This window comes from Tursiops truncatus, chromosome 19 (genome assembly GCF_011762595.2).
Source record: "Tursiops truncatus isolate mTurTru1 chromosome 19, mTurTru1.mat.Y, whole genome shotgun sequence".
In the NCBI taxonomy this organism is placed as follows: Eukaryota; Metazoa; Chordata; class Mammalia; order Artiodactyla; family Delphinidae; genus Tursiops; species Tursiops truncatus.
In genome coordinates, this window is record NC_047052.1 from 20,037,737 (window position 1) to 20,060,225 (window position 22,489).

The following is a 22,489-nucleotide window of genomic DNA, read 5'->3' on the forward strand; positions in this document are numbered from 1 at the left end:
GCTCACGCGGGCTTCCGCACCTCCTGCCTCCTACCCTCCCAGCCACACCTGACACTGATGCTGGGCTGCCCTCTCATCTCCCCATTCCTCCTCCCGCCTGGGCCAAGTTCAAGCTCTAAACCTGGGCGCAAGGCCCTTCATGACCTTTTCCTGCCTTCCCGTCATGGCACTTTGTGTCTGTCCAGCCGCCCTGCCACTGTTCATGCTATTCTCTGTGCCTGGAATGCCCTTCCTCACGTTGCCTCCTCGGCTAAGTCGTACTTACTCAGCACGCCAAAATTCAAATGTTTTTCGGACACACCCAGGTGTAAATGATTAACTCACTTCTTTTTGCTTGGACAGGCTGTTGATACACCTCTCTTACTCCCTGTCACTCTGCATAATGGTGTGTTTAATTGCCCAGCTCCACTGTTGGGATGTGACTCGCTGCAGGGGTCACCATGTCAGACTCATTCTGATTTTCCAAAGGGGGTGCAGTGCCTGGCCCATGACGGGCACCTCGTGTAGGTTTGTGAAAAATAATTGGATGTCCTTGAACTTTACTTTTTCATGTTCACATGTTCCATCTTTTCACATAAGCCTTAAACACCTCGAGAGTAGGTGTGATTTATTTCAGATTCTTTTTTTTTTTTTTAAGCAAGAAACTGTTTTATTAAAGATGCTTTGCTGGCTGTAGAGTTACAAGGATAAAAAGACATGGTCTCCTGCCCTCAAGTTGCTCAGACTGTGCTTGATAGGGGTGGGGTGAGGGGAGGTAAATACATGAATAAATAATAAAAATAAGGCTAATACTCTATAGACAGACATTAGATTCTTTTTCTAATCATTACTGATCTCCCATGGCCCCTTTGCCAGCCTGGGCAGGTCCTTGTGCATGATAAGTGGCCATTGGATAAGAGAAGGGATGACATTCACTCTTCTAGCTTTGGAGCTCAGCTCGGAGTCTTCTGTCTCACACGGAGACGCTGTCAGAGAATATTTTTATCATCCTGTCATGTTTAGAAAGCCGGGTGCTTGATCCAGGTCATTTCTAAGTCAAAAGTGAAAGCGTCTCCGGATCCCTGTGCTCAGAGAAAATCCCTGGCAGGGGCTCCTGCTTCAGGAGATGTGACATTTGCTTCTGCAGCATATCTCACACACCGTGGGGTGACGAAAGGTAATTTAACACCTGTCCAGGCCTCCATAGAGGCTCTCCAAGTGGGCTGATGGGATGTCAGGCACCGCGCTAAGAGAGGGGCTGGAGCCCACAGTATTAGAGTCCAAGCCCCTCCAGCCACGGGCCCTGCCCCCTCCTTGGTTTCTATTCACAGGGCAGCCCTGGCTGGTCTGCACTCAGAAGCCAGATTCCTCTGGTAATAACACACCTTCTCTGTGGTTCCCTGTGGGCTCCACGGTGTAGGGCAGTGCTCGAGGGCATGGCAGTGGGCGGCTGCTTCCTGGGTCTGTCCACAGCGAGCACTGGATCCGAGATGCAATTGTCTACATGGTCTCCCAGGTCTAGGCATCTGTTGTGCAAGGGTACCCGAGATTGTGTAAAGCTTGCAAAATGATTCACTGAGAAAGACAGCCCAAAATATGAAGTATGGTGGATTTACCCAGCAGTACTGCGACGGCTGTTCTATTTCCAAGCAAAGTAATATGCAGTTTGGTGTAATGTTAACCTCTTATCTCTTTCCTTCTGGGAACTGGGAAGAATCCCCTGAGTCAGACCAGACAAAGCTTTCAGTGTTTCAGCAGTGGGGATGGAGGCCTGGAAATATGGTACAGTGAAGTTGTATCTTATGTTTTGTTAACTAATGCAAATTCAATGAGAGAGAGAAAGGAAAATAGAAAGATCCAGATAGAGATAGAGACAGAGAGAGGGAGAGGGAGGGAGAGGGAGAGAGGCAGAGAGGGGAAGGGAGAGAGACAGAGAGAGGGAGAGAGCGAGCGAGCAGTTAGCAATTTGCCCGGTCTGGTGGTTATACCTGCCATTCTCAATGAGCCCATTTCCAGGCAGGAGTTGGATGTGACCATGAGGCTAGTCTGCCCTTGCTCTCGGTACCCGTGAGCCTCTTCCAGGTTGAGCCCCTGGTTGTGGTCTCACTGTCTACAGAGGTGTGCTTCTTACATCCGGCCGTCTTTATTACCTGCTGCCCATTACTGAATCCATTATACATAGAAGCATCTTTTACTGGGCAGGGCTGTGTGTACCAAATGAGGCAAACTGTAGTTTAGGGACAATTTAAGGGTTTCTCAGGGGACGATTTTAACAGAAAAGACTTATGTGCCGAACTGTAGATGCCAATTTCTGTGTCAGATGTGACTCCACTAAAAGGATAACTAATGATGAGTACAACATAAACAGTCGTCATAACCATTCTTCACTGTACTTACTCAGTCCGGCCAACAGGAGAGGTACTTTCCATGGACTATCTTCATTTTATCTTCACAACAATTCTGTGCATCAGATATGATGGTATTTTGATGTAACCTTTTTAATTGAGGTATACATTTCACAGAGTATGTTTTGGTGACTTTTTCACATGTGTACACCCATGTTACCACCACCCTGATTAAGATAGAGCATTCCCATCCCACAGCAAGTTCTCCCATGCCCCATGTCCCCCGTTGAAATGATCATTGTTCTAAGACTATAGCTTCTTTCTTGCAACATAACGTTTTTGACATTCGTATTATTTATATATATATGTGTGTGTGTTTATATATACATATATGGAGTTACATCGTGACAAACCCATCACAAGTTGAAAATATTGTAAGTTGAAAAGACATTGAATACACCCAACCTACAAACAGCATAGCCTAGCCTAGCCTAGCCTACCTTAAATGTACTCAGAACACTTATATAAGCCTACAGTTGGGCAAAATCATCTAACACAAAGCCTATTTTCTAATAAAGTTTTGAATATCTCATGTAATTTATTGAATGTGGTACTTAAAGTGAAAAACAGAATGGCTGCCTGGGTACAGAATGGTTATACGTGGATGGGTTATTTACCCTTGTGATTGCGTGGCTGAGGTGGGGGGGGGCTGTGAGCTCTCTGCCGCTGCCCAGCATCTTGAGAGAGTATTGTACCACATATATCTAGCCCGAGAAAAGAGCAAAATTCCAAATTCCAAGTCCGGTTTCCACTGATTGCATGTTGCTTTTGCATCATTGTAAAGTTGAAGAACCTTAAGTGGAACCATCTAAGTTGGGGACCATCTGTATATAGACATGGTGGTCTGGAAGTCAAGGTAAGTTACATAAGGTCACACAGCTGGCCAGTGGTACAGCGTGGTTTTGAGCCAAGCTCCATCCTGCTCCAAGGGCTTTTAGCCACTGCCTCTGTGTGGGGAGGGTCATGGCAGCTCCAGTTTTCTAGTCCCAGGAGAGAAGCCTACACAGGAGCAGGTGAACACGTACAGACTGAATACAAGCACGTAGACTACAGGATGCAGTAAATGTGCTCGTACCTCCAAGTGCCCCTTCCCGGCCAGTTGTCTGCAAATGGATTAAACCTTGGAAATTTAAGCATTTTCCAGCATAGGAGGCTAGGCTATCACTAAAGCCAGAGGCTCCATCCCTTTATTCTGAGTCTTGATTCCTGAATTTAACAGAAGAGGTGTTACTTTGATGTTCGAATCGTGCCTTTGATCAAAAGCTTGCTAGCTCCCGAGTGTCTCTTAGAACAAGACAGTAGTTCTGTTGTGCTTGCGTGTGTTGTAACATTTTGGACAGCAGAAATGACATTTACGTGAAACAGCCATCCTTGGAATGCATGAGATAAGACACTTTCAACAGCTCCTCGAAGAAGAGTCTCCAGCATTGACGTTAAATCACACAGAAGTAATAGTGTATCATCCTGCTTCCCCTTCTCTACCTGGTGTTAATTAAAATCCTGATAACAGGACTCAGTCAACATCCAGATGAGGAAGACAAAAGCAACGCTTAAAAGTGTTCAGATGAAAGTACAGTTAAGCAGAATGAAAACAAACACCCCCCTCCCCCCACATACACAGTCTTCATTCTTATTTGGCTTCTACTGGATGAGGTGATGAACAAACAGGTAATTGCTAAGGCTCCCCTGCTCCCCACCCCCCGGAGTTTCCCTTTGAGAACATTGAACAATTACTTTGTGCAATGTTATCAAAGTTTATTCAATTGTTCTCATCAGCTTTGTCCAGTTACCACGTTTAGCTGATTTGCATATTGCATAGCAGAGTGGTGAAGGTGTTCCCACAGTGGAACCTCATTACTTTTGAGCAGAGAGAGGTTGTAAATTAAAGGTGGTTCAAATCCTTTCCTCTTACAGATTAGGAAACTGAGGCTCGGAGAGGTGAGCTGATCTGACTAAGATTCATACAAGCTAGAGATAGGGCAGGCTGTGCCCCCTGCTTCCCAGAACCCCCATCTGTCTGCAGGGCTCTAAATGGGCAACCCCCCTGTGGTCCCCATCGAGGCTGGAGCACGCGTCCACATTCCTGCACGTGTCCACATTCCTGCACGTCTCAATTAGTTCCAATTTAGACATGACATCAAGCATGCACTTAAAATGCAAATCCATCCTGACAGGACCAGAAATAAGAAAGGCGGATTATTCTAGTGCAATTCAATAGCTCTAGGATCTTGGAATTTTGAAGCCACAGGCTAAATGGTCCTTAATGAAACATTGTTCCTTCTTGGAGGGTGAAAAACTAACTTCTAACACTTTGCATCTCTATCCCTGTCTCAGAATCCTCTTCCTAGACCTCTTCTTTTTTTGTTTTGTAACAAAGGCAATAATTAGCTCCTAAGAAATTTTGAAGAGAAAATAATTTAAAATTAATACAGAAGATGGAAAAAAGGGAAGGAGTCAAGATGGCGGTGTGGGAAGACGTGGAGTTAGCGTCTCCTCACAACTAGGGTGCCTGCCAGCTGCTGCTGGGGAACTCTAATCCCCAAGGAGAGGGGAGGAACCCCAGAGTGAACCGGTAGGACGTAGGGGGATGGAGGGGGGAGGAGAAGTGGAGGCCAGACAAGACCGGTGCCCCTGAGGCCGGGGAGATCAGGAGAGGCAGGTGGGAGAGGCTCTCCGGGAAGAGCGGGAGAGGAGCGGAGGGCGATTGCCTGGCTCACTGGGGCCGGGGAGCCTGCTGAGCTCCCCCCGGTTCCCCTGCTCCAAAGCCCCATCCAGGTCACGTGGGTGCTGGACGCATAGGAGGGAGGCTGGGGAGATCAGGAGAAGCAGGCGGGAGGGGGCCTCTGGGAAGACCGGGAGAGGAGCGGAGGGCGATTGCCCCTACCACGCGGACACGAGGAGTCTGCTGAGCTCCCAGGCCATTCCCCTGCCCTCCAAGGGCCCCCCTTCCCCCCCCACCCCCCATGCATATTGGTCCTGGGGACATAGGAGGGAGACCCAGGAGATCAGGAGAGGCAGGTGAGAGGGGCCCTCCCAGACCCCAGACCGGAAGAGCAGGAGAGGAGAGGAAGGCGTTTACCCCACCAACTGGAGCCCAGGAAGCCTACTGGGCTCCCAGGTGAGGTCCCCTGCCCTCTGAGACCAGGGGCGGTGGGCAGGCCTGGGCCCCTTCTGCTCCTTGAGCCTAAGCACCACCCCTCACAGCCCCCAGGGCCTTTTCCAGCCCTGTGGGTCCTGAGCATTGGCCCCGCCCTCCACAGCCAAGGCCCCCCCCTTCTTTCCTCCTCCACTTTTTTAATATTGTGGTACTGATGTATCTTCCAGTTGTTGATTCATCTGTATTTTTATTTTTACCTTCTTTCTAACATATCTGTTAGTTTCCTAGTCTAATTTTACTTTTTACTTTGTTATTGTTCTCTCTCTCTTTTTTTTTCTGTTGCCCCATGCAGCTTGTAGGATCTTCATTCACAAGCCCAGGGTCAGGTGGAAGCTCCTGCAGTGGGAGCTCCAAGTCCAAACCACTGGACTAACAGAGAACCTTAGACCCCAGGGACTATTCATCGGAGTGAGGTCTCACAGAGTTCCTCATCTCAGCACTAAGACCCAGCTCTACCCAATAGCCTACAAACTCCAGTGTTGGAAGCCTCAGGCCAAACAACCAGTAAAACAGGAACACAATCCCACTCATTAAAAAAAAAAAAAAAAAAAGGCAAAAAAAGATGTCACAGATGAAGGAGCAAGGTAAAAAGCCTACAAGATCAAATAAATGAAGAGGAAAAAGGCAATTTACCTGAAAAATAATTCAGAGTAATGATACTAAAGATGATCCAGAATCTTGGAAATAGAATGGAAGCACGGATTGAGAAAATACAAAAAATCTTTAACAAAGATCTAGAAGCACTAAAGAACAAACAGAGATGAACAACACAATAACTGAAATGAAAAATATACTGGAAGGAATCAATAACAGAATAACTGAGGCAGAAGAACGAATAAGTGAGCTGGAAGACAAAATGGTGGAAATAACTGCTGAAGAGCAGAATAAAGAAAAAAGAATGAAAAGAATTGAAGACAATCTCAGAGACCTCTGGGACAACATTATATGCACCAACATTCGAATTATAGGGGTCCCAGAAGAAGAAGAGAAAAAGAAAGAGTCTGAGAGAATATTTGAAGATATTATAGGGGAAAACTTCCCTAACATGGGAAAGGAAATAATCACCAGGAAGCACAGAGAGTCCCATACAGGATAAACCCTAGGAAATACACACCGAGACACATATTAATCAAACTAACAAAAATTAAATTCAAAGAAAAAACATTAAAAGCAGCAAGGGGAAAACAAAAAATAACATACAAAGGAATCCTCGTAAGGTTATCAGCTGATTTTTCAGTGGAAACTCTGCAGGCCAGAAGGGAGTGGCAGGATATACTTAAAGTGATGAAAGAGAAAAACCTACAAGCAAGATTACTCTACCCAGCAAGGATCTCATTCAGATTCAATAGAGAAGTCAAAAGCTTTTGAGACAAGCAAAAGCTAAGAGAATTCAACACCACCAAACCAGCTTTACAACAAATGCTAAAGAAACTTCTCTGAGCAGGAAACACAGGAGAAGAAAAAGACCCATAAAAACAAACCCAGAACAGTTAAGAAAATGGTAATAGGAACATACATATTGATAATAACGTTGAATGTAAAGGGATTAAATGCCCCAACCAAAAGACACAGACTGGCTGAATGGGTACAAATACAAGACCCATATATATGCTGTCTACAAGAGACCCACTTCAGACCTAGGGACACATACAGACTGAAAGTGAAGGGATGGGAAAAGATATTCCATGCAAATGGAAATCAAAAGAAAGCTGGAGTAGCAATACTCGTATCAGCTAAAATAGAGTTTAAAATAAAGACTGTTACAAGAGATAAGGAGAGACACTACATAATGATCAAATCAAGAAGAATATATAACAATTATAAATGTTTATGCACCCAACATAGGAGCACCTCAATATATAAGGCACATGCTAACAAACATGAAAGGAGAAATCGACAGTAACACAATAATACTAGGGAACTTTAACACCCCACTCACAACAATGGACAGATCATCCAAAGAGAAAATAAGTAAGGAAACACAAGCTTTAAATGACACAATAGACTAGATAGATCTAATTGATATTTATAGAACATTCCACCCAAAAGTGGCAGAATACACTTTCTTCTCAAGTGCACATGGAACATTCTCCAGGATAGATCACATCTTGGGTCACAAATCAAGCCGTGGAAAATTTAATAAAATTGAAATCATATCAAACATCTTTTCTAACCACAACGCTATGAGATTGGAAATCAATTACAGGAAAAAAAACTGTAAAAAACACAAATACATGGAGGCTAAACAGTGTGTTACTAAATAACCAAGAGCTCACTGAAGAAATCAAAGAAGAAATAAAAAAATACATAGAAACAAATGACAATGAAAACATGATGACCTCAAACCTATGGGACGTAGCAAAAGCAGTTCTAAGAGGGAAGTTCATAGCAATTCAATCTCACCTCAAGAAACAAGAAAAATCTCAAATAAACAGTCTAACCATACACTTAAAACAACTAGAGAAAGAAGAACAAAGAAAACCCAAAGTCAGCAGAAGGAAAGAAATCCTAAAGATCAGAGCAGAAATAAATGAAATAGGAACGAAGAAAACAGTAGCAAAGATCAATAAAACTAAAAGCTGGTTCTTTGGGAAGATAAACAAAATTGATAAACCCTTAACCAGACTCATCAAGAAAAAAAGGGAGAGGACGCAAATCAATAAAATTGGAAATAAAAAAGGAGAAATCACAACTGACACTGCAGAAATACAAAGGATTATAAGAGACTACTAAAACCAGCTCTATGCCAATAAAATGGACAACCACGAAGAAATGAACAAATTCTTGGAAAGGTACAATTTTCCAAGACTGAACCAGGAAGAATTAGAAAATATAAACAGACCTATCACAAGTAATGAAATTGAAACCATAATTAAAAATCTTCCAACAAACAAAAGTCCAGGACCAGATGGCTTCACAGGTGAATTTTCTTAAATATTTAGAGAAGAGCTAACACCAATCCTTCTCAAACTCTTCCAAAAAATTGCAGAGGGAGAAACACTCCCAAACTTACTCTACGAAGCCACCATCACCCTGATACTGAAACCAGAAAAAGATGTCACAAAAAAAGAAAATTATAGACCAATATCACTGATGAACTTAAATGCAAAAATCCTGAACAAAATACTAGCAAACAGAATCCAACAGCACATTAAAAGGATCATACACCATGATCAAGTGGGATTTATCCCAGGGATATCCCAGAATCCCAAGGATTCTTCAGTATACGCAAATCAATCAATGTGATACACCACATTAACTAAGGAATAAAAACCATATGGTCACCGCAATAGATGCAGAAAAAGCTTTTGACAAAATTCAACACTTATTTATGATAAAAACTCACCAGAAAATTGGCAGAGAGGGAACCTCCCTCAACATAATAAAGACCATATATGACAAACTCACAGCAAGCATCATATTCAATGGTGAAAAACTGAAAGCATTTCCACTAGGATCAGGAACAAGACAAGGATCTCCACTCTTGCCACTCTTATTCAACATAGTTTTGGAAGTCCTAGCCATGGCAATCAGAGAAGAAAAAGAAATAAAAGGAATACAAATTGGAAAAGAAGAAGTAAAACTGTCACTATTTGCCAATGACATGATACTATACATAGAAAATCCTAAAGATGCCACCAGAAGACTACTAGAACTAATCAATGAATTTGGTAAGGTTGCAGGATACAAAATTAATGCACAGAAATCTCTGACATTCCTATACACCAACAACGAAAAATCAGAAAGAGAAATTAAGGAAACACTCCCATTTACCATTGCAACAAAAAGAAGAAAATACTTCAGAATAAACCTCCCTAAGGAGGCAAAAGACTTGTACTCAGAAAACTATAAAACACTGATGAAAGAAATCAAAGATGACATAAACAGATGGAGAAATATACCATGTTCTTGGATTGGAAGAATCAATATTGTGAAAATGACTATATTACCCAAGGCAATCTACAGATTCAGTGCAATCCCTATCAAACTACCAATGGAATTCTTCACAGAATTAGAACAAAAAATCTTACAATTCGTATGAAAACACAAAAGACCCTGAATAGCCAACGCGATTTTGAGAAAGAGAAATGGAGTTGGAGGAATCAGGGTCCCTGACTTCAAACTATACCACAAAGCTACAGTAATCAAGACAGTATGGTACTGGCACAAAAACAGATATATAGATCAATGGTACAGTATAGAATGACCAGAGATAAACCTACACACATATGGGCACCTAATTTATGACAAAGGAGGCAAGAACATACAATGGAGAAAAGACAGCCTCTTCAATGAGTGGTGCTTTGGAAACTGGATAGCTACATGTAAAAGACTGAAATTAGAACACTACCTAACACCATACACAAAAATAAACTCCAAATGGATTAAAGACTTAACTGTAAGACCAGACACTATAAAACTTTTAGAGGAAAACATAGGAAAAACACTCTTTGACATAAACCACAGCAAGATCTTTTTTGACCCACCTCCTAGAGTAATAGAAATAAAAACTAAAATAAACAAATGGGACTTAAAAGCTTTTGCACAGCAAAAGAAACCATAAATAAGACAAAAAGACAACCCTCAGAATGGGAGAAAATATTTGCAAATGAAACAGCAGACAAAGGATTAATCTCCAAAATATACAAAGAGCTCATGGAGTTCAATATCAAAAAAAAAACCAGTGAGTTAGCCTACCAAGGAAGACAAACAGATGGCCAAGAGGCACATGAAAAGATGCTCCACCGTCACTAATTATTAGAGAAATGCAAATGAAAACTACAAAGAGGTATCACCTCATGCTGGTCAGAATGACCATTATCAAAAGAGCTAGAAACAATAAATGCTGGAAAGGGTGTGGAAAAAAGGGAACCCTCCTACACTGTTGGTGGGAATGTAAATTGATATAACCACTATGGAAAACAGTATGGAGTTTCCTTAAAAAACTAAAAATAGAACTACCATATGACCCTGCAATCCCACTACTGGGCATATAGCCCGAAAAAACCATAATTCAAAAAGAGACATGCACCGCAATGTTCATTGCAGCAGTATTTACAATAGCCAGGATATGGAAGCAACCTAAGTGTCCATCAACAGATGAATGGATAAAGAAGATGTGGCACGTATATACAATGGAATATTACTCAGCCATAAAAAGAAATGAAATTGAGTTATTTGTAGTGAGGTGGCTGGACCTAGAGTCTGTCATACCGAGTGAAGTAAGTCAGAAAGAGAAAAACAAATACCGTATGCTAACACATATATATGGAATCTAAAAAAAAAAAAACCAAAATGGTACTGATGAACCTAGTTGCAGGGCAGGAATAAAGAGGTAGATATAGAGAAAGGACTTGATTACATGGGGTGGGAGGGTGAAGCTGGGGCGAAGTGAGAGTAGCATTGACGTATATACACTACCGAATGTAAAATAGTTGGCTGGTGGGAAGCAGCGGCATAGCACAGGGAGATTGGCTCGGTGCTTTGCGATGACCTAGAGGGGTGGGATAGGGAGGGTGGGAGGGAGGCTCAAGAGGGAGGGGACATGGGGACATGTGTATGCATGTGGCTGATTCGCTTTGTTGTGCAACAGAAACTAACACGGTATCGTGAAGCAATTATACTCCAATAAAGATGTATTAAAAAAATTAATACAAATAATCTAGATAAATTTGAGTTTTAAATCTTAGTGACTAAAAAATATCATGGAAGTTATGTACTTTTTTAAAAACCTTTTTTATTGGAGTATAGCCAATTAACAATGTTGTGATAGTTTCACGTGCACAGCACAGTGACTCGGCCATACGTATGCATGTATGCATTCTCCCCCAGACTCCCCTCCCATCCAGGCTGCCACATAACATTGAGGAGAGTTCCCTGTGCTATACAGTAGGTCCTTGTTGGTTATCCTTTTTAAATATAACAGCGTGTACATGTTCCTAGACCTCATTTGGACCTTGCTTTTATTTTAAAACTTTTATTATGGAAAGTTACCAACACATGCAAAAGTGAGAGGGCTGTATAATGCAGGCCAGTTTAACGATGGCCTACATATGGCTCATTCTGATCTGGCTCCGTCGTCTCCCGCTTTCCCACTCACTGGATGATTTTAGAGCAAACCTTAGGCATTGTAACATTTCGTCTGTACCTTCTTCATTTGGTCGTTCAGTATGGAGCTTGTGTCCTATTTTTTAACGTCACTATATTTTACATCAGTGAAACGTGTGCTTTATGAAAATTTAAAATAATGAAATGTTATGTAACCATTAAAATGATATTTTTGACATGGGAAGTTATCCTTCATAGTTTAAGATAATTAAAATCCCAATGGAATGAATGTTCCATTCTGTAACACACACAGAGTCAGAAAGGGTGTGTATCAGGTCGCAGTTTCTTCTTTTTGCTCATTTTTCCTCTGTTTTTTTCAATAAACATGCATCATTTTTGTAACAGAAAGAAAAGAGCCCAAGGGTTTAAAGTCATTCATAAAGACAGTGTGATAGGGGCTTCCCTGGTGGTGCAGTGGTTGAGAGTCCGCCTGCTGGTGCAGGGGACACGGGTTCGTGCCCCCGTCCGGGAGGATCCCACGTGCCGTGGAGCAGCTGGGCCCATGAGCCATGGCCGCTGAGCCTGCGCGTCCCGAGCCTGTGCTCCACAACGGGAGAGGCCACAACAGTGAGAGGCCCGCGTACCGCAAAAAAAAAAAAAAAAAAAAGACAGTGTGATAGATTGGAAAAGGGATGTTGAATTCTACTAGTTAGGTTGTGGGATGATGTGCCAAAGAAGAAGAAATGGCCACTGATGTGTGTGTGTGTGTGTGTGTGTGTGTGTGTGTGTGTGTGGGGAGGGAGTGGTCTCCTTAATCAAACTCAGTGGTAACAGGAGTAAAAGTGATTAAGATTTTTCAGTTTAACACGTTTTATGAAGCACCCGCTTTGGACCAGGCATTGTGCTACTTGTTGGGATTACAACTGTGAAACTAGAAAGGGAGCAAACACGTTAGACTCTTATTACTCCAAGCATGGTCCAGTGATCAGCATCACCTGGGAGCTTGTTAGAAATTCAGATTCTCAGGCCCCGCCCCGGACTTAATGAATCAGAATCTGTTTGTAATCAACTCGGTGGGGGGGGGGATTCAGATGCACATTAAAAGTCTAAGAAGTGCTGGGCTAGAGCAGGACAGCCTTGACTCCTGGGACTGTGTCTCATTGGTTTCTGCCTTCAGCCTCACTCAGAGCCTGTTCAGAGGAGGGAATGGTGGAGAGAGAGGCCAGGGGTACAAACTGGCACTTGAAGTGGGTTCCTGATGGGCCCATGGTGACCAGGTGAACGGATGATCGTCCTTACACACTGTTCCCACTCCTGCCCCACAGCCTTTCTGACTCACCACTGCCAAGGAAGCATCTTCAGACACCTTGGCCAGGCATTCGAGGCCCAGGACAGAATAGGCCTATTCTACCGATCTCTTTATTCTTGAACTTCCATCCGTCCTCTCAACACTGTGCTTTGTCCCCACCATCAGCAACTCAAAACATTGGTTCGCATCTTCCATGTTCTTTAAAGCTCAGATGCCATGCCATCTCCTTCAGGAAGCCTTCCAGGTTTACATAACCAGCGGAATCTCTTCCTTCTCCATACTTTGGCAGGGCCTACCGTTGATGCCATTCGCTGGTCCCTCATGCATGTGCTGCTGCATATAACCTTAAGCTCCCACAGCCTCAGTCTCCTCACCTGTAAGATGGAAATCCCAGTTTCTTCCTTACAGGGAGTCTGGAGGATAAGTTGAGAAGTGGATAGCCAGCACTTAAGATGATGTCTGTCCTAGTATATTCTAGGAACTGTTCTAAGCTTATTAATATCAGAAAAACATTGAACTTCATGATAATTCTATGAGGTAAGTACTATTATTCTCCTTATTTTACAGATGAGGAGAGAGAGACACAGAGCGATTGATGGACTTGCCCAAGGTCACCACAGCAAGTGAAGGGGAAAACAGAGGTAAGCTCAGGTGTCTAGATGTCTACCTAACTCAGATGTATGTACTCTGGTTTTTATGTGTGTATGATAAGAACACAACATGAGATCTACTCTCTTAAAGTTTGAAGTGTATAATATGTTATTGTTGACTATGGGCACGATGTCATATGGCAGAGCTCTAGAAGTTATTTGTCTTGCTTAGCTGAAGCCTTATACCTGTTGAATGGCAACTCCCCATTTCCCTCTCCCCAGCCTCTGGAAACCACCCTTCTGCTCTCCGCTTCTCTGAGTTTGACTATTTTAGATGCCTCATATAAGTGGAATTATACAGTATTTGTCTTTCTGTGGCTCGCTTATTAGCACAACCTCAGTTGTGTTCATTTTGTCTCACATGGCAGGATTTCCTTATTTTTCAAGGCCGAATAATATTCCTTTGTATGCATTTAGAAATTGGAACCCTTGTGGTTGGGAATGTAAAATGGTGCAACTGCTATGAAAAATAGTATGGAGGTTCTTCAAAAAATTAAAAATAGAACTACATATGATCCAGCAAGTCCACTCCTGGCTATTTGTCCCGAAAAATGGAAATCAGGGTCTCAAAGATATATCTGTGCTCCTAAGTGTTCATTACAGCGTTATTCACAATAGCCAAGATGTAGAAACAATCTAAGCGTCCATCAACGGGTGAATGGATGAACACACTCTTAAATGCCTGCTTTTGGTGGTTACTCAGCAACGGGGCAGCAAAGATGGTTATTTCTGTCCCTCTGTCCCTGCCTCCCATTGCCGAGCCCTGATATAGTTGCATAAATTGGTGCATGTTGGTTACATGCTTTTCCTCTCAGCAAGCTCGTCTTCAGCAGCTGCGGTTTGGCTGGAAAAGGCACCCTCTCCATCCCCACTGGCCGGCTCAGACGTCTTGGGACAAAGACACATCCAGGTGTTCTTGTGAGGAGTTGTGGCCTTCTTCATGGCGTTTTCCAGCAGCAGACAGATGGTCCCAGTGTCTCACTGCCCACCCATAGCTTTAGTCGTTCTTCCTGGTCCTCAGACCTGGCTAGATGATGGAAATCAGGAAAGAGCCCTGGATGTGGAGTTAGGAGACCTAGGTTAGAGCTCCTTGATTTAGATGTTGTGTGCCTGTCATTTAAGCCTCTCTGAGCCTTATTACCTTATCTATAAGATGGGGAGCACAATATCAACGTCACAGGGTTGTTCTGAGAGTTGAACGGGAGCATGGAGAGAAGGACCGTTCAGACTACCGGTGTTCAAAGCGAAACCCAGTAGAAGGTGAGGACATTGAGTGCAGGATCCACAGGCAGGTTTGGGGTTTGTTTTGCACACTTTTTGGCCACACCCCGTGGCATGTGGAATCTTAGTGCCCTGACCAGGGATCGAACCTGTGCCCCCTGCATTGGAAGTGTGGAGTCTTAACCACTGAACCACCAGGGAAGTCCCCACAGGCAGTTATTGAAGGTAACTTTGTGTGTTCCTTCTTTTGCTTGAAATTAGATCCCAAATAGAGTTCTGATGACTAGTCTCCATAATTTATTTAAATAACTACATACTATATCCTTGAGCTGATGTATCTCAATTACCATTTCTATTAGAAAACAATATATTGAACATCCTTAAGTATCTATTTTTTTTTTTTAGTTGTAACTTAGGATAAATTCCTAGGAGCGTGATTATGGGGGTGGGGGGGATGTTATGCTCGCTATTCTGATTCTTTGAGTGTGTTTTCTCATTGCTCTCTTATAAATCTTACCATAACTTCACTAGCATTGTCTTTTTTTTTTGCGGTACGCAGGCCTCTCACTGTTGTGGCCTCTCCCGTTGCGGAGCACAGGCTCCGGACGCGCAGGCTCAGCGGCCATGGCTCACGTGCCTAGCCGCTCCGCGGCATGTGGGATCTTCCCGGACCGGGGCACGAACCCGTGTCCCCTGCATCGGCAGGCGGACTCTCAACCACTGCGCCACCAGGGAAGCCCTAGCGTTTTAACAAAAAACACAGAGCGGGTATCACCAAGTCAGCTGAATACCTTTCCCATACTCATAATATTGCACTTATCACATCAAATGGTAAACGATTTAGTGTTCAGTCTTTCTCCTGGCCCCCACCCAGATGTGAGCCCCAGGAAGTCAGTCTATGCTTATCTGAAACAGCTGGAACATTGTAGGTTTACAATCATTGTTTGTTGAAATCATCTCTTTGGTCTTGCTGAACACCGTGGTCACCTTACAGTGTGTTGAAATAAAACTTAAAATTAGCTTTGCCCTGGGATGGTGAGTGTTGGATTGGAACCAAGGCTCTGTTGGACTCTGAAGTTCTAGGGAATGGAATCTCAGGTTTATCAAAGCCGAGCTGCATTCCTAGGAGGAGGGGTGGGCGAAGCCTCCCAGCCTGATGTTTTGCAGAGGAAATTTGGGTCCATAACCCAGTAAACTGATTACAGATAAGATAGTTCCCATCAAAGGCTGATGCAGGCTGGGAGGGGGTCGGCAATACACGTACCACGTGATTTAATCAAATGCAGTCCCTGGTCTAAAGAGACAATGGCTGAAAATACAACCTGGATATTATTGCAAAGAGGGGGGCTGTTTGTAGATGAGGGTTTTTAGAAACTTCTTTTAAGCTGAAAACCAGAGGGAGATACGGGCTCCGTTGATGAGGAGGCTGTGTGTAAAGAGTGCTTGTGCCGTGGTTTCTGGAGGGACGATGGAGGAGCTCGGGAGGCTGGTGGGAGGATGAGGGATGCCAGTCTGAGCTCTGTTGGACGGTACTTTGAAATAACAAAGAAGAGATGCTAGATATGTTGCAGGAAAAGAAAAAAAATAAAGCTAGGGAAGGCTGGCTGCCAGGTACCAGGAAGCGCGAGGGGAGAGGGTGATGAGGGAAGGAGGGCACTTGTGGGGCATCTCCTGCTGGCGTGGGGAGCGGGGCACAGCCCTCTGCTTGAGACATCACCTCTGAGGTCACACTGAGGGGGCGTGCAGAGGGGACAGGCAGCCTGCGGGAGGCCCCATCCATCTGCCTCAGCCATGCACCCTCCACCCTGGCCTTCAAAGCCCTGGGCTCTTTGTATACCAGCTGGGCTTTTGCCACAACTCTCTTCAGTGGTTGCTTCACCTCCTTCTCTCTTTCCAACCCTTCATCTTTCTAGCTGCTGCCCCGAGTGAGTGACCTTTCAAAGAAATTCATCATTTCTCCACTGAAACACATCACATCCTTCCCCATCCTTCCCCACCACGAAGTCTCTTCGGTGTGGTGTTCCAGGCCTCCCACAGCTATTCCACAGGGACCTTTCTTTTTCTCATCTCAGCCAAGTCACCCCACCCCAGGTTTCCTCCCCTTCAGGCTCCTGTGAGGGTTTCCTTTTCTCGGACCTATATGCTTTTGTATAAGTGATTCTATCATCCTGGAATTCTCTCCCCCGCTTGTCTACGTAGAAAATTCCCACTCATCCTTCAAGGCCTGGTTCCAACGCCCCCTGATTTACAGACACTTCTTTGTTCCCATTTTAACACGAACAGAAATAGTTACGTTAAAGGAATGAAGATCTCACTACCCAATGGGATAAAAGGTGGAGAGCAAAAGGCATAGGAAAAAAGGACACGGACACAGAGTGACTATTCTGTGCTTGGCAATTCACAGAGCTGGTCATATTTTGACATTTCTAAGACACTTAAGAACTCGAGGAAACTGTGGGCCCAGGTGGTGAAGTGACCCACTTGAGTTCACCCAGCTGGCATGGAGCAGGGCTGGGACTGGAATCCACATGTTCCAGACTCCAAGGCCCGTGGACATTAGGTAGTGTCCTCAGCAGCCCTGAGAGTATGGTCTGGAGGCCCCGCTTCTTCCCCCAGTGAGGATGGCAGTGGGGAAAAGAAGTGTAGACCTAGGCTCCAGACTTTGACACTCACCTGCTCCTTTCAACCTCAGTCCCCTCATCTGGAAAATGGGCATTTGGGCAAAATGACACTTAAGGTTTTTTCTTCCCACATCTGTAGTTGCTGATCAGGTTGGTAAGATGAGATTAAAAATGGCCTAAACTGAGGGCGGGGGCTGGAGGTCTGGCCCTAACTCTTTGAACTCCCTTCCTGTGTGACTTTCTGAACTCCTATTTGCCCATCTTACAACAGGGCACTTGGGTGAGATGTCCTCCAGGACACCTTCTATGTCAAATATATGGTGCTTTAAGGCAAACCAGAGGCCCCAGAAATCTGTGATCTAACCCACCTGGTTTCTTCTAGTCTACATACAAGCTGAGTTGGGATGCTCAGTTATTTCCTTCCTCACAGTTAAATTCTTCAACTCTGGAAGGTAGGCGGGTAGCTTAGGGTGGAAGCACACACTCTACCATGGGGATTAGAAGGCTTTGGTTTCTGTCCCGATTCTACTGCAATCTGTGTGAACATGGCTTGACTACTTTCCCTCTCTGAGCCTTTGGAGTTCCTTTTCCAGTGAAGAGGAAGTAGATAGTCTAGATGGGCTTTTTCAGCAAAACCATTATTGGATTTTGAATGGCATGTAGAGATTCTTGCACAGCACAGCCAAACACAAATAAAGAAGAGGGACCCAGGGGGGGTCCAGACTCCAGAAGTCATTTGGGATCTACCCGAACATGGTTCTGTCACAGCATCTGAGGGAGATCTTCTCCTCAGCCTTAGCGAAGGCTTTGACATGATACGTTGAGGGTGCCTGAGTCCACATGGACGTGAGAACTGGATACCAACTTGGGTACAAAGAACCCCTTCCTCCTCACCAAGGATTTCAAAAGACCATAAATATGCAGCGGGGGTAGAGATAGAAGCGATCACTCAGACAACATTCCTCTTCTTTCAAGTTCTACAGATTCTCTTCTTTACGCCCAACACAGTTCTTGTCACACTCACTTTTTCCGCAAATATTTATTAAGCACCTACTCTGTATCCCGAGCACTCTTTTAGGTTGTGGGACTGCAGCAGAGAACAGAACAGACCGAGATCCCTGCCTTGTGGCGCTTACTTACTGCTGGGGGAGACAGAAGATAAGCCAATAGACGTATCTAGAAGGTGGCGGGTGGTGATAAGTGCTGTGGAGGACAGGCTATCAGGAAGGGGCAACAGAGGCGCCTGCAGAAGCTCTTCTGAGGGGTGGCCAGGCAGGTGAGGTGAGGAGAAGGAAGTGAGAGAGTGAACTGGGCAGGTATCTGGGAGGAACATCTGTCTGCCTCTGCTAATGAGCTCCTGGTCTTTATGTCTCAAGTGTTCAAGAAGATTTTAGGTTTGGAGGCTGCATCTTTTGTGTCTCTCCAATATCCTCTCTAATAGCCAAATGCAACATGGTGGGTGTCTTGTATCTCTCTCCAGTCTGATCCCTCAGTTTCTCTTTCTTTGAGGACTGTGGTCTGCCTGAGACATAGGTATTCTCACTTTGCCTGAGGCAGTGGCCGTGTCTCAGTCTGGGCTGAAGCGGATTCTCCTTTGGACACCGTGACACGCTCTGAGAGACACCATTTTACTTCCCCCGGAAACGGTGTTGCAGGACTTGATGCCTGATACCCCAATGTCATGAGGGTTTCAAAGTGAACCTTGCAGAATCAACTCATTAATGATCATTAAATATTTGGGGTGAGTCAGTGCCTGACAGAATGGCTGGGGCGGAATGACTCAAGCAGGAGACTTCGGCACATGAACGAGGACTCTTCTCATCTGCACACCTGGTTGCCGGGAGGGGGGACACCCCACGTCATGACAGAAATGCTCATCAGGAGAGATAGCAATCCAAGTGCCAGGTATTTGGCTGTCGTGTTTGTCAGTGATTCATGAAGTGATTATCAACATTCAAAACCACTTCATGAATCAACCAGGAGCTGGAAAAAGATTTACGCATAATGAGCTCATTTCCCTAGAAACAGGGCCCAACCCACTGGTGGGTCAAATAGTTGCTGTGGCTTAGGCTTCACAGCCTCCCTTCCTGCCCCCTCCTCATTTCTGACAGGCTCATTTCAGGCCGCATTATGCTTTGTCGCTTTGTGCTCTAACCAAGAGCTGTCACATCCAGGAACCTCACAGATGGTGGATTCAGAGTCCTTCTCTGTTCGGCTGGGAAGTGGGCATCTCTTGAGTCTGTCGTGAGCTGAATTGTGTGGCCTCTCATACACAGTCCGTGAGTTGAAGTCCTAACCCTACTACGTCAGAATGTGACAGTGTTTGTATGCGTTGGCCAAAAAGTGCCTTCGGTTTTAAAGCCAAAATAAAAGACACATTTTTCATTTTCACCAAGAACTTCATTGTACAATGTATTCACCCTTTTGTTCCACTACCTTGTGCCATTTTTCAGGCAACTTCATAATTCCATCTTTCCAAAACTTTTAATCTTTTTGAGCAAAGAACTGTTCTAGGTGCCTTTTACAGTCTTCCAGGGAATTGACATTTTTTCCATTAAGAGAATTTTGTAAAGACTAAAATAAATGGAAATCCAAAGGTGCAATGTCTGGTGAATATGACGGGTGAATCAGAACTTCCCAGCCAAGCTGTAACCGTTTTTGCCTGGTCATAAAAGAAACATTCAGTCTTGCCTTATCCTGATGGAAGATTATGCGTTCTCTGTTGACTAATTCTGGACGCTTTTCTTCGAGTGCTGCTTTCAGTTGGTCTAACTGGGAGCAGTACTTGTTGGAATTAATCGTTTGGTTTTCCAGAAGGAGCTCATAATAGAGGACTCCCTTCCAATCCCACCATATACACAACATCACCTTCTTTGGGTGAAGACCGGCCTCTGGTGTGGTTGGTGGTGGTTCATTTCGCTTGCCCCACGGTCTCTTCTGTTCCACATTGTTGTACAGTATCCACTTTTCATCACCCGTCACAATTTGTTTTAAAAACGGAGCATTTTCATCGGAACATTTTCATTACGTGTAAGTAGAGAATCGCATGTGGAAATATGGTCAAGAAAGTTTTTTTTGCTTAACTTATGTGGAACCCAAACATCAAAGCAATTCACATAACCAAGCTGGTGCAGATGATTTTCAGCGATTGATTTGGATATTCTGAGTATGTCGGCTATCTCCCGCATGGTATAACGTTGATTGTTCTCAGTGACTGTCTCAATTTGATCGATATCAACTTCAACTGGTCTGCCTGACCGTGGAGCATCGCCCAGCGAGAAATCTCCAGCACGAAACTTCACAAACCACTTCTGACACGTTCGATCAGTCACAGCACCTTCTCCATACACTGCACAAATCTTTTTTGTGTGTTTCAGTTGTGTTTTTACCTTTCTTGAAATAATAAAGCATAATATGCCGAAAAAGTTGCTTTTTTTTCTTCCATCTTCAATATTAAAATGGCTACCCGGGGGACTTCTCTGGTGATGCAGTGATTAAGAATCCGCCTGCCAATGCAGGAGACACGGTTTCAAGCCCTGGTCCAGGAAGATCCCACATGCCGTGGAGCAGCTAAGCCCGTGTGCCACAACTACTGAGCCTGAGCTCTAGAGCCTGTGAGCCACAACTACTGAGCCCGTGTGCCACAACTACTGAAGCCTGTGTGCCTAGAGCCTGTGCTCTGCAACAAGAGAAGCCACTGCAATGAGAAGCCCATGCGCCACAACTAGAGAAAGCCCTCGCGCAGCAACAAAGACCCAATGCAGCCAAAAATAAATAAAATTAAAAATATATTTTTTTAAATGGCTACACAAATTTCAACAATTTTGATAAGTCTTTTAAAAAATGCATGCTGATATGACAGCTGTCACATACAATCTAACAAAATTGTTTTGAATGAAGTTAAAGACAATTAAATGTCACTAGAGGCATCTTATGGAAAAAACCGAAAGAATCTTTTGGCCAGCCCAATAGATAAGGCCTTTAAAGAGGGGATTAAGGTAAAACATATGGGTGGGCCCTAATCCAATAGGACTGGTGTCTTTATCAGAAGGGGAGATTAGGCCACAGACACACACAGAGGAAAGACCATATGAAGACACGGGGAGAAGATGGCCATCTTCAAGCAAAAGAGAGAGGTCTCAGAAGAATTCGACTCTACCTGTACTTTGCTTTCAGATTTCTAGCCTCCAGGGGCGGCCCTAGCTTACTAATACAGGGTTCTTGAGTGCATGTGTCTCCTGGGAAGCTTTGGGGCACCCAAACTTTATTGACAGCGTTACATTGGCACGGCACCTTCTCTAGAGGCTATTTAATTTTTTCTCATAGAGGCTCATTACCTTTCTCCCCACAGCCTTGGAATTGGCTGTCCTTTGATGCTGATACCTGCAAGAAGGAGGCCCATTTGGACACCTCAGACTGCTTGGGGCTTCCTTACTACTGGGCCGGTCTCCCCATTGTCTTAGCTTGGTTCTTCCTAAAAGCAGATCCTAAGACAGAGATGGGTACATGAGGTTTATCTGTGATGTGATCCCAAAATGCACTGTGAGCGAGTGGGGAGGCCAGACGGGGAAGAGAGCAAAGCTAATAACTGGGTTCATTCTCACTGGGGACCCTCTGGAGAGTCTGGAACACACCTAGGATTGTCTCACCAAGGGGCAAGGGAACTGAGGCATTGATCCACCGGCTCTTACCCCTCACTGGCTGAGGGTCTCATTTGTAACTCCCCTGCACTCTGGCTTATTTTGTACGCGGGCCAAGCACCCTCCTGCAGCCAGCAGAAACCCTCCTGCAGCCAGCAGAAACCCTCGGGCAGAGAGATGCAGGGAGATGTTGCCGTGTGTAGGAGTGTTGGCAGTGACCCCCAGGGTGGGCCGAGGGGCTCTGGAGCGGCGCCCGCAGGGCCCGTTGCACCAAGCCCTTTCCTCTCCAGGCCTCCCCTCCTGTGGGCTCCAACATGTTCTGCCCTCGCCCACCCAAATGCAAAGTGCTCTCCGGTCGAGCTTTCACCTCCTTTCCAAGAGGCGTTTGCTCCGTTAGTACCCAGCATCCATTTCGGAGGCGTCACTTCAATAGAGCCACTTCTCCTCCTTCGGACTCAC

At 44.6% G+C, this 22,489-nt stretch overlaps 1 protein-coding gene across 1 annotated transcript in view; it reads left to right on the top strand.

Moving 5' to 3' along the window:
* The window catches only part of LOC109550088 (thymidine kinase 2, mitochondrial), an 886,444-nt gene that overhangs the window by 373,847 nt on the left and 490,108 nt on the right, over positions 1-22,489 (top strand). The window contains exon 16 of the mRNA XM_073796974.1: positions 13,466-13,539. The gene's annotated coding sequence lies outside the window, so the exon portion shown is untranslated. The remainder of the gene's footprint in view (positions 1-13,465; positions 13,540-22,489) is intronic.